Genomic DNA, 13,262 nt, shown 5'->3' with positions numbered 1-13,262 from the left:
GATATTTCATGAAAGGACGAAGGACTTGCATGGTCTTCGAGAGGGGCTTTCAGATGTGAAATGACGTGATCCATTCAAATCCAGCAGGCTACACCGTCCATTGGCCCCTGACCAAAGGCTTCGTGATCAGAACATCTGAACCATTGGTGTCAAATGACATCACGAAAAGTGGGGCCCTCACCTTCGCTTGTATAACGATTGAATGCGAATTGCAAACGAGTGATAGCATACCGTTCGCAGTGAAAAAGAGTTTTAACTCTAACATCCTGGTAAAAGGAGAAAATTATTAAAGACTCCCTCTCAAACATAAATTTAATAATTCCTACTCCATCCAGGAAAAAAAAGAAAGAAAAAGCAGAGTCGTCCCTGAGCTTGGATAAATTGGGAGAGGAGCAGGATCAGTTGGGGCTCGATCCAATCTTTCCACCTTAAATTCTTGAGGCATTTCCTGATAGGGCAGACCCCATTTGTATGGTAAATATATTCTCTCATTCTAGCCGTCTATTTTCCTCGTACTAGTGTGGCCCACCTAATGATAGCCAATTGCGATGGATTATGAGCTAGGGATGTTCATCTTACATGTATCCATTTGTCTTTCTTGTGCAAATGTATGAAGTCCGGGCTGTCAATAGGTTGTGACGATGGAGAAGATTAAAAAAAACCAAGGAAGCCATTTTCATTGGGTGGGTCATGCTTGTACTAGGAAAATAGACCATTAGAAAACAACAGTTAACCTGTATTCAATGCATTGAAACCCTTTAAATAGAGTAGCAAGCAATGAGAAAGAAATCGGAATCAAACTGCAACTCAAACTCCTAGAATCGCGACTTACTATAAATAAGTAAACTTACTATTTATAGAGGCTCGTGATGTCTACTAGTGTGCGAGGTTTTCGACCAAAAATAGTAAGCGTCCTATTGGCGTCACTAAACCGTTCTCCAATTATTCTAAGCTCTTTTCACATTGGGTGCAACTCCTAAAGCCCGACGGATGAAGAGTTATAATCAAACTAAAATTTATTATTTATAGTAAAAAGCGAAATTAAAACAGGAAACGACCGTCGATCCAATGGTTTTTCGCAGGGCGACGCAACCTAGCATACCGTTCGCAGTGAAAAAGAGTTTAACTCTAAAATCCTTGTAAAAGGAGAAAATTATTAAAAACTCCCTCTCAAACAAAAATTTAATAATTCCTACTCCATCCAGGAAAAAAAAAAAAAAAAAACAGAATCGTCCCTGAGCTTGGATAAATTGGGAGAGGAGCGAGGATCAGTTGGGGCTCGATCCAATCTTTCCATCTTAAATTCTAGAGGCATTTCCTGATAGGGCAGACCCATTTGTATGGTAAATATATTCTCTCATTCTAGCCGTCTATTTTCCTCGTACAAGTGTGGCCCACCTAATGATAGCCAATTGCGATGGATTATGAGCTAGGGATGTTCATCTTACATGTATCCATTTGTCTTTCTTGTGCAAATGTATGAAGTCCGGGCTGTCAATAGGTTGTGACGATGGAGAAGATAAAAAAAAAACCAAGGAAGCCATTTTCACTGGGTGGGTCATGCTTGTACTACGAAAATAGACCATTAGAAAACAACACTTATCTATATTCAATGCATTGAAGCAGTCTAGCTTCTGAGATAAGGTACCTTTGTGAAATTCAAGTATGGGCATTCCATACTAGCTTGTTGCCCTTGTTCTGCCCACTTTAGTTTTGAATTAACTTGAGTGTTTTTTGTCATGAGGTTCTTTTTAGGTGACCCATCTGATAGATGGGCTTGATGGTGTGTAGGGTGGTACTGGTACAACTAGAGCCTGCCCCTTCAAGAAAGGAGAAAATATTTAACATTTTACAAAGAACGACATTAAGGGGGCGTGTGGATGGTAATTAAAGATAAGCTACTTATGCCTTGAGTAGCTTATCTTGATTTCTACTTATTAAACTAAAGTGATTAAATAACTTTAAATAATAAAAAATTACTTGTTATCGATCATAAATTAGACTTGGTGTTCTCAAATAAGTTACTTATCTACTGTTATAAGTACTAGAAACCGTAACTTATTTTGTGGTATCCAAATGGGGCCTAAAAATCCAAATAATACCTCAATTGCAGGTGAGTTTCCAAGGGGACATGCTCCATTTGTAATATGTGTACATCATCTGGATCCTTGAATTGGAGAAGCTGGCCGTGCTCTGATCCAAGAGTCAGGCCAAATGGCTACATAATTGCTTGGTAAGAAAGGGATTGAAATCATTTACAATTGTCCATGTACCCCTCATGTACGGAAGTAGAGAAGAATGCTCCAGAACTCTAGGATCATGAACTTAAACTGTTTCTACTAGGATCAATATGGATTATTCATTCCTTATTAATTAATTGATTATATGGTTAAAATCATTGTACCAAAGTTATTTTTGAGAAGATGGACAATTAAAGGCAAGAACACCTTGATGAATGGTTTATATCAATGATAAGATCTTTCTAAATATTAAATATAGATTTTCTATTGACTTAGCCATTGGCTCGAGGGTGAAGCTGACTTTATTGAGAGGGATGGACAATTAAAGGTAGAAACTACATTATTGATATTTAGATTGATTGAACCTTTGCTACTATAATTAATATAGGCCAACCATCTCCAATTGCCTATTGATTGGATAGCAAGAGCATTCAATGAAAGTAGCTTTGAGAAAGATTGGGAATGACTGGATGGATAGGACTATTGGACCTTTTTTAGTACAATTAATATGTACCGTCCATTTCCATAGCCAATGAGTAAATGGTTAAGATCATGCAACCAAAGTGATTTTTGAGAGCATGAAAATTGAGGGTGGGGAGCCCGATGGATGGTCCTGATTAAAGATCATAGTTTTTTCTTGTATAACCAACAAGACCATCCCTTTTCCTTGTTTTAGGTAAAATATCTAATCAATGTGGTCCACTTGATGAAAGCCTCATACTTTGCATGCGTTGGACATATTAGCACGTGTGAATTATAAAGAACATCTTTTCTACCAAACAGTAGAATTTTAGATCAAGGTTCAATGCCATCCAAACAAAGGATTGTAAATCCTAAATCTATATGACTTCCACAGATCTTGAATTTAGCCAATGCCAAGATCTCAAGCATCATGTATCCATGTTGACGAAGTTCACTCGTTATAGTTGAGGTGGGAAAGAAACATAGCGATTAAGACCGTTGATCTGGTGAGCCAACCATCTGAATGGTCTATAGTACAAAGATTACAGTAATTGAACAACTCTGGCCGTCCATTTGTTGTGTGCTTTGCTTGGTTGAACGTGGACTGCAGATCTACCCTTTCTTTTGCATTCTAACTCATCGGACGGCTTTGGAAGTCCAATCCATTGGCCTTTTAGGAAACTGGACTTGTTTGACGCGTGTAACGTGAGGAATTCCTGCATGAAACTTTTCTACAACGGTCTGCATATAAGACTCATGGTCGACAACCAACTGCAATGTAGACTTTTCAAACGAGTGGCATTTTCGTAGTTAATGAGAAAGAGTAGGTCTATTTCCTCTCACCTTTGAACCTAAATCAAAGCCGACATATGGCTTCGATTCTGTAATCTCGCATGTGGAGTTATGAAATTTCGAACAGCAAATCTACACTGTAAAAGCACCATAAAATATCTTTTTATCGCTCAATAAGAAAACACTACAAAAGATTAAAAGCGCTTGCTTGACTTGCGTGGTCATTCGGGGTGGTTGAGAGATCCACACCGTCGATCAGGTGCAACATCTCGTGTTTAGACCGGGACCCAAAAATAAGATTGATTCAACGGTCATGTGGGCCACACCATGAGACAGATTCGAGATGGGAAGTCCCACCATCCAAATAGTCCAATTTTTGCGTGGGTTCCATCGTGGTGTGTATATGGCATCCAATCCACTCATCTGACTCGCCACACTAGGATGAATGGATTCTGAAAACATAAGTATATTAAAATACTCATGTAGGACACATCACATGGGCATGATTATACAACGTTCCCGATGGTGTGGCCTACATAACTTTTGAATAGGAATGATATTTCGGATTCATGGTGAAAACTCGGCCGTGCACCTTATGGACAGGGTGGATTTGATGCATGTTTGTCCCACGCAGGGCTTGGTGAGCGCGGGTCGGGCCCTCAGCGTGCCTACGCCAGTCAGGCTGCTGCAGTAATGCAGCCCAAAAAAATGAATAGATAAATCGATAATGCGTTGCTATTGCTGACGTTCAATCATTGGCTCCACTCATATGCCTCGGCTCACGGAAACTGTGTCCTATGGAAAATGTATATGTAAAAACATGACGATGATCTGACCTTTCATCAGGTGGGCCCCACCTTAGAAGGTCCATAGTAAAAAATAAATAAATCATCCAAGTTACTTTGCCCCATGAATCTGAACCTTACGAGTTCTTATCTTTATAATTCTTTATCTACAAGTGTACTTGATGGGGCCCACTGGAGGAATGGTTGAGATATCATCAATATGTGCCACAGTTACAAAAGTTTTAGAGAAAATTCTTTTGGTCGTGTCCATCAGTGATAGATGGTCCGCTTTTTTGTGCGCCTGTCAAGGACAGAAATGTTTCCACGTATAAATGCACGCAAGGTACACGCGGACGCGATTGGAGACGTTCATCAGGTGGGCCATATCTTTGAATACTTCAATTTTGGAACTTCGGTTTTGTTCGCTGGCTTAGGATATTAAATTACAGCACAAGCCTTAGGACCCGTTCCTCCGCAGCCTGCGCACGTGAAGTTACTCAGGAATTTATGAATGATACTGGAGGGAGTTTGCTTCGTTCCAATACTCTACTATCACATGTGGCAGCTTTTCACGCGTGTAGATCGAGTATCCAAGCTACTCATCTTTTGGATGCCATTGGGTAGATGACAAGCCTAAAAAATCAGGCCAGTTTGATTATCAGGTGGGCCACGAATGTACAAAATGAATGGATGGTTAAGGGAAACCAATGACTGGTCCACATTTAACATAAAGAGTGGCAATTGAATCCGCGTGATTTTTCAGACAAGGCATTCACTCAACGGTTCTTCCTGATGAGAGGCTTGGATCTTACACACGTGTGCCTTGGTGCTATGTTTTAGAGGCGATTCTGAACATGAATAGAGGTGAAGTTACGCTTTGCTTCACTTGAGCATTGCTCAGCACAGTGATGCAAAGATCTGGGCCATTCGTTTAAGTGTCATGTGTATTATGTTAATAGATGTCTTAAATATGCAATTCGATAATTCAACAGTCTCTCGATGATAGGTTCAATGTCATTGATCAGGCTTCAATGACTTTGAAGTCGACTTGATGCCAACGAGATTTTTCAAATTTCCTTTAGTTAGTTGTTGGATATATTGGGTACTTTTTCGATAATATCGAGGAGAATTCGATGACATCGAAGATCAAGTTCGATGTCATCGAAGATAGTTCGATGCAAGCGAGAAAATTTTTGACTTTCATGTTTGGTCGCTGGAACGTTTTGGTACTAGTTTAATGCTATCGAAGTGGCTTTGATGTCATCAAATGATAAGTTTCGATGTCATCGAACGGTTTCACGTAGTTTTTCGCAGAGTTGTGAATTCACGGGATTTGTTTCCTTTTTCGATTGTGATTCTTCCAAATACTATATATTTGGGTGTGATCAGGATTGTAATGTATCTAAGGCATTCTAATTCGTTCATAGGATTTCAAGGGCTTGTAAGGGAGATTCAAAGCTTGTTCGAATCAGGTATTTTCTCTATCTCTTGTAATTTTGTGCTTTCATAGTGATTATTGTTGCTTTGTATCTTAGTTTTTTTTTTCTGCAGGTGTTTTTCCATGTTAAATTTGGTGTGTTTGCGTTGTGCTTGGTTAGTGTGATTGGATTACTCCACTTGATTCATTTACCGCGGTCCCCTAACAAGTGGTATCAGAGCTAATGTTGGGGCACAGGCTTGAATTTGAAAGTAAGTAACAATGATTGTCAATCCTAAGTTCGATGTTGAGAAATACTACGGGAAAAATAATTTTGAATTATGGAAGGTCAAGATGATTGGCCTATTGGTTCAACAAAGATTAGATGAGGTCCTTGAGAAGCGACTTGAATATATGGATGATGATGAATGGAAGAAATTGGATAAGAAAGAAAAATCCTTGATCCAATTATGTTTAACGGATGAGGTTCTCTACAATGTCATGAGGGAGAAAACCGCAGCGGATTTATGGGCGAAGTTAGAGGACATTTATGTGAAAAAGTCCCTTGAAAATTACTTACACTTTTTTTTTAAGAGGAAATTTCATTGCATGGGCCTAAACATATTACAAAGAGGCAATTCGGGTGGGGAATAGAGGCCGGAACCTGGACCGCCTATCATATCATATACTATTCGGGCTGCAGTTATTCAACTTTAAGATGGTAGATGGAGGAGACATTGAGACCCACATTAACAATTTTAACAAGATAATTTACAAATTGTTAGATATAGAGGAAGTGATTAAGGATGAAGATCAGGCTTGTATCTTATTGAATTCTCTCCCAGCTTCGTATGAGTTTTTTAAAGACACGTCGTGCATCGGTAACCTGTCCCTTAGTGTTGATATTGTCATCTCAGCCATTCGGGGAAAGGCAATGAGAAAGAAAAATGATAGCATGAGGGCCTCCATCGATACATTATTTATAAGGGGTTATAATTATAAGTGAGACACATGATCTTTTCGATCAAGATCTAAATCCAAGGGTAAGGGCAAGGGAAAGTTAAAGTGCTAGAATTGTGAGATGTTAGGACACATGAAGAAGGATCGCATAAATTTTAAAAATGAAAAAAGAGAACATAAAGACTTCTTTCAGGGAGGCCAACACCGTCACATCTGATGAAGAAACAAGTGGAAGTGATGTGTTGTCAGTGTCTATGATTGGACATTTATACGATAATCGTAGAGACGAATGGATTCTGGACACAAAGGCTTCATATCACATGACTACTCATCGGAGTTGGTTCGTTAGGTACAGGGAGTGCGATGGTGGACAGGTATTTATGGGCAATGATAATGCATGTAATGTTGTGGTTGTTGGATCGGTGTGCATAAAAATGTTTGATGGGAATGGACCATACCTTGACTGAGGTGAGGCACGTTCCTAGCATCAAGAAGAATCTGATATCTTTAGGTGCACTCGAGGCTATTGGGTGCAGATTCATCGATTTCAATGGTGTCCTTAAGGTTTCAAAAGGAACACTTGTGGTCATGAAAGCACAGTGAACCTAAAAATGATTGGATGTAAGTAGATCTTCAACAAGGAACATGATAGATACAAGGCAAGGTTGGTAACGAAGGGTTACGTTCAAAGAGAAGGAATTGACTTCATATAGATATTCACACCAGTTGTAAAACAAGTATCTATTAGAATTGTGTTGGCGTTGGTTGCCCAATACGATCTCAAGCTGTAATAGATGGACGTGAAGACTACATTCATGTACGGAGAATTGGAAGAACAGATATACATGAAGCAACCAGAAGGCTACGGAGTTAAAGGGTAGAGAATAAGGTTTGCAGGTTAATGTGGTCGTTGTATGGCCTGAAACAATTACTTAGGCAGTGGTATCAAAATTTTGATTGTTTCATGATGAGTCATAAATTTACTAGGAGTGAATACGATCACAGTGTCTATTACAAGACGTTGAGTGATGACAAGTTCATCATCCTAATATTGTATGTTAATGACATGTTGATCGCCAATCATAATATATCTGAAATCGATGTACTAAGACTGAGTTATCATGGACATTCGAGATGAAAGATCTAGGGACTTCAAAGAGGGTTCTCGGCATAGATATTTATGAAGACATGAAGAAGAGCAGGCTTTGGTAATTTAGGTAGAATACCTTGAGAATGTATTGATCAAGTATGTGATGGACAAGGCAAAGCCGATCAATGTTCCCCACGCGGCTCATTTCAACCTTTCTTCATAACAATGTTCTAAATCAAATGAAAAAAAAAAGATATATCTCATATGCCTTATTCAAATGTTATGGGCAGTTTAATGTATGCCATGGTCTGTATGAGACCAGATATTACACAGGCAGTTGGTATTGTGAGCAGATACATGTCAAACCCTAGCAAACAATATTGGAAAGCGATGAAATGACTACTTCGATACATTCGAAGTACGAAATACTACGTCTTAATTTTTTAGAAAACATGAGTCAAGTTAGTTGGGTATGCGGATTCAAACTACGTAGGCAATATGGATTCCAGAAAGTTGACTTAAGGTTACTCGTTTGTACTGGCGGGTGGAAAATCAGTTGGATGTCAAAGCTTCAGTCTGTGGTGGCTCTTTCTGCAACTGAAGTAGAGTATATGACAGTAACAGAAGCATTCAAGGAAGGTGTTTGGTTGAGATGTATGATAAATTAATTGTGACTTCAGCAGGAGGCCATGCCGGTTAATTGTAACAGTAAAAGCACTATAAATTTGTTTAAGAATTCTGTTTATCACTCTTGTACTAAAGACATTGATGTTCGTTACCATTTTATCCGACAAGTACTTGAGGAAGGAGGCGTGACTCTAGAGAATATTCACGCGAGTATAAATCTTATAGACATGCTCACCAAGATCGTTCCTACAGAGAAGTTCAAGTTCTGTGCAACTTCTTTGGGCTTGGTGAAGTCGTAAAAGAAAGACGGAGTGTGCACCGGAAGCAATGATGGAGCTATAATGCAAGGCAGGATTAGAGAAAGAAGAAAAGAAGCTTTGAAGGACGGGGATTTAAGACATGGTGGAGATTTTCCGAATTTCCTTCAGTTGGTTGTTGGATATATTGGGTGCTTTTTCAATGACATCGAGGAGGGTTCGATGACATTGAAGATCAAGTTCAATGCCATTGAAGATGGTTCTATGCAATCGAGAAAATCTGATTTTCATGTATTATGTAGTGATGAACAATATTTTATTGCAAAACCTCCCAATTTTCAATTAGTTCCACCTTTGAGCAGCCTTTGAATTCCTGTCTTGCAAACACCCAACTAATTAATAGGTGGAGAATCCTCCTCCTCACCATCTCCACCAGCAAAGCAGTATTTTCGAAAATTCTAGCATTTCTCTCCTCTCCTTCAGCACACCCTATGGTATTCGAAACAAACAAAATATGTGAGAGTTTTATTGGCGTTGGCCACATATGTGAAAGCTTTTAGCCTTGGTGGAATGGGGCATTCGACACTTCTACACATGACAGGAATCTAGCTTCTTGTGCCATCAACTTGAGAAGAAAGAATTTACCCAAAAACTGCCCTTTGTTGTCCATCACCTCACTGACTCATCTTCCTCAGATTGGTCAACACACACCTCTTTTAATCTACTTAGAAGACTAGCGAAAAGTTCTTATTCCTCGGCAGAATGATTCCTCATTCTAATATTCCTAAAACTAACTCCCCCATGATTTTGTTACAATTGTTAATCTTAAGTCCTCATCAATGGCTTACTCAAAGAGTTCCTGATAAAATTTAGGAGGTTCATCATCTAAGTGAACTCCTTTTTTTTTTTTTTCAATGAATTTTTTTTTTTGGGAAAATATAATTTTCATTCACGAAAGATAGGATACATTCGGGCGAGCCTAGAAAAAGACCCAGGTGAGCCTATCGTGAGGTAAACAACGAAAAATGAAAAAACAGAAAAAACGATAATTACAGAGGGGCAGCCTTGCCCTCACGACCTCTAGTTGCCCCCAGCCCTACCTTATCCAAGAAGATTAAACCCCTAACCAGACGCGGCACTTCCACTGTCGAGGAGAAGATAGAGGATCATTGCGTGTCGCTTTCAAATCATGCCAGAGCGTCGGCTGGGGAATTGGCCTCCCTGAAGATGTGAGCAATTTTGAGATGTGGAGCCACATCTGGGGGTCGCACGACCGGTCATGGCCCCTGATCGACCAGTCATGGGTTGGCTCAACTCAAAGTCCAGCGAGCATAAGATTTTAGGTTCCGAGGTGCTCGACCGGTCATGGCCCATGCTCGACCGGTCGTGGGGTCCTCTCGACCGGTCGTGCAGTCTGCTCGACCGGTCGTGGTTACGCAGATTCGTTTCCGAATCTGATGCGGACTGCAGATTTTGGTGTCGCCTTTCGCAAGAGTGCAGATGGAAGTTGCCAAAACTATAAATTGGGGTCCTCGGGGCTATTCTAGGGCTAAGGTGAATATTGAAAAATATTTCTAAGGTGTGGGCAAGGGATTTTCTCTGTACTTCCAAGGGAGAGGTTAGTATATCGCCTTGTAATATTCGTTCTTCATAGTGAAAGTTTGCATCCGTGGTTTTTTATCCTAGATTGGGATTTTTCCACGTATATCTTGTCTTGTGGTTTGTTTGCATTACTTTGATTTGTTTCTAGTTTATATTTCTTCTTGTTTATCGTTTGTGGGTGAGGCCTGAGATTGGATTTAGGCTTACTGCATTGTTGGCGTGCTGCGCAATAGCTGGTATTAGAGCTATTGGTTTAGTTCTATTGGGAACAATAACAGAAGAAGGGAAAACTAGAATTGAGAAGTTTGATTATTCAAACTTTGCCTTCTGGAAGATGCAGATGGAGGATTATCTGTATTAGAAGGACCTATATATTTTTCTAGGAGGAAAAAAGAAGAAACCATAAAAGATGACAGATGATGAATGATTTTTACTGGATAGGAAGGCTTTAGGAACGATCCGACTCTCTTTGTCTAAGAGCGTCGCCTTCAACATATCCAAGATAAAAACTACAAAAGAATTAATGGAAGCCCTAGCCACCATGTATGAAAAACCCTCAGCGTCCAACAAGGTTCATCTTATGAAACAGCTATTCAACATGAAGATGTCGGATGGTGGGAGCGTGACTGAACATCTAAACGAGTTCAATACAGTCATGAGCCAGTTGGAATCCATTGGCATTATTTTTGAGGATGAGGTCAGGGCTTTATTGATCTTATCCAGTTTGCCAGACAGTTGGGATAGTTTGGTGATTGCTGTGAGTAATTTTTCAAGGTCGACAAAGCTGAAATTTGATGATGTGGCTGGTGTAATTCTCAGCGAAGAATCTAGAAGAAAGGCATCTAGAGTTTCAAGAGATTCAGGGAATGCTTTAAACGTTGAAGGAAGAGGAAGATCACTGGACAAAGAAGGCAATAAACACGGGCGTTCTAAGTTGAGGAAGAAGTCCAAGGGACTGAAAGACAAAGACGGGTGTTAGCATTGCGGCAAGAAGGGGCACATGAAACGTAATTACAGGGCGCTCAAGAAACAAGAAGGAAGCTCTCAAGGTGGGAAGGATTCAGTGAATCTATCTGAGGAGAGTGACACAGAGGCGTTGATCTTGTCTCTTAATGTGAGGAATGAGTCTTGGGTTATAGACTCCGGTGCTTCATTTCATGCTACTTCATGTAAGGAAGTTCTGCGTGATTATGTGTCAGGTGACTTTGGGAGAGTCTATCTAGGTGATGATGATCCGTGCAGTATTGTTGGAAAGGGGAACTTTCATGTAAATTAGAAAGACGGAACAGTTTTGAAATTGAAGGATGTCAGACATGTACCGAGTTTAAAACATAACTTAATCTCAATGGGGCAGTTGGCCGATACCGGTTATGTGACGACATTCAGTAGTGATTCCTGAAAGATCACAAAAGGTGCCCTGGTGATATCTTGAGGCAAGAAGGAAGGTACTTTATATGTGACTTCAGAATCGTATAATTCACTCTCAGTCACATCAACTGGAGTGAATGGACAGTTATGGCATCAGAGGTTGAGACATATGAGTGAAAATGGGATGAAGGTGCTATTGTCAAAAGAGAAGCTACCAGGGCTGAAGTCTATTAACTTGAAATTCTGCGAGGACTGCATGTATGACAAGCAGAGGAAGGTAAGCTTCAAGAAGACGGGACGCGCTTCAAAGACGCATCTATTGGAGCTTATACACACTGATGTGTGGGGACCAGCACAGGTATTATCTCTTGGTGGCTCACGTTATTTTGTTTCTTTTATTGATGATGCTAGTAGAAAACTGTGGGTCTATTTCTTAAAGCACAAATTTAATGTATTTAAGAAGTGGAAAGTTATGGTAGAAAACGAGACAGGTAAAACAGTAAATTTCTCAGATCTGATGTAAGACCCGTATCCAAGCCCGTACCATCCCATAGGCTTCCGCGGTCCTCTCGGTAAAATTTCGGCGACCCGCGATCTTTTATCGACAGTTGCGCGCGACCCCGAGTCATATCTCGTATTCCAGAGTCGGCTCGATCCGAAACTTGTACCTTAGCGACCGCGCTGTTGCTGCGGTTCTGATGTCGCGTGTCGCGCGCCAAGGTGATACTCAGGCCAGGAGATGTGGGCCCGCGTTCAGTTCAGGAAAACGCCGCGCATTTGTAAAATCTTAAGAGAATCTCTACAACCTTTCAAATCAATCCCATCAATCATGTCAATGTCAAGTACTCCCATCACCTCACACCCCATTCCCAAGTACAACCACCCCTCCCCTAAAGTCAACACACTCTTACAACCAAGTACACCTACCCATCACACCCCATCACTCACCCATCTCTCTCTCTCTTACACCTCTCTCTCTCATCTCTCTCTCTCTCATTCCCTAAGCAACTCCAACGTCCAAGCCTTCCAAGAGAGAGAGCTAGGTGTGGCTCACTCCCTACCCCCCCTCAATCCTCATCATCCAACCCTTAGATCATCATCTCCACCGTTGAAGGAGCTTCTTAGGAGCCATGGAGCACTATGGAGGAAGAAGAAGGAAAGGTGGGTGATTTACCATCAATTTTGTGATTTGAGGGCCCACATGTGGTGGGACCCATCTTGATGTATGCTTTGTATTTAGGGAAGGCCCATAGTGGCGGGGTCCCTCCCTTTCATCTCTCTCTCTCTCTCTCCTTTTTGGTGATGTGGGCCCCACCAATCTATGTGTTATATCTACTCCGTCCATCTGTCCATCTGACGGTGTGGCCCACCATACGCATGAGATATCCACACCGTCCACTGTTGGAACGGTGGGATTACCACCTGGTCGTTGGACAAGTAGGCCGGCAGCATGGAGCTGCTACTGTAGGGACGTTATCTAGTTCTGGGGTCTGATCCCAAGGCAATGTTATACCCCTACTTGCTGTATGTGTTACATCCAAACCGTCCATCCATTTGGCAAGCTCATCTTGAGGCTTGGGCCAAGAGAAATGAAGTGGATCTAATGATCTGGTGGGCCACACTGCAGAAAACGGTGTAGAGAGTGAACGTCCACTGTTGAAA

This window comes from Magnolia sinica, chromosome 6, assembly GCF_029962835.1.
Source record: "Magnolia sinica isolate HGM2019 chromosome 6, MsV1, whole genome shotgun sequence".
NCBI classification, from domain to species: domain Eukaryota; kingdom Viridiplantae; phylum Streptophyta; class Magnoliopsida; order Magnoliales; family Magnoliaceae; genus Magnolia; species Magnolia sinica.
This window is presented reverse-complemented; position numbering follows the sequence as displayed.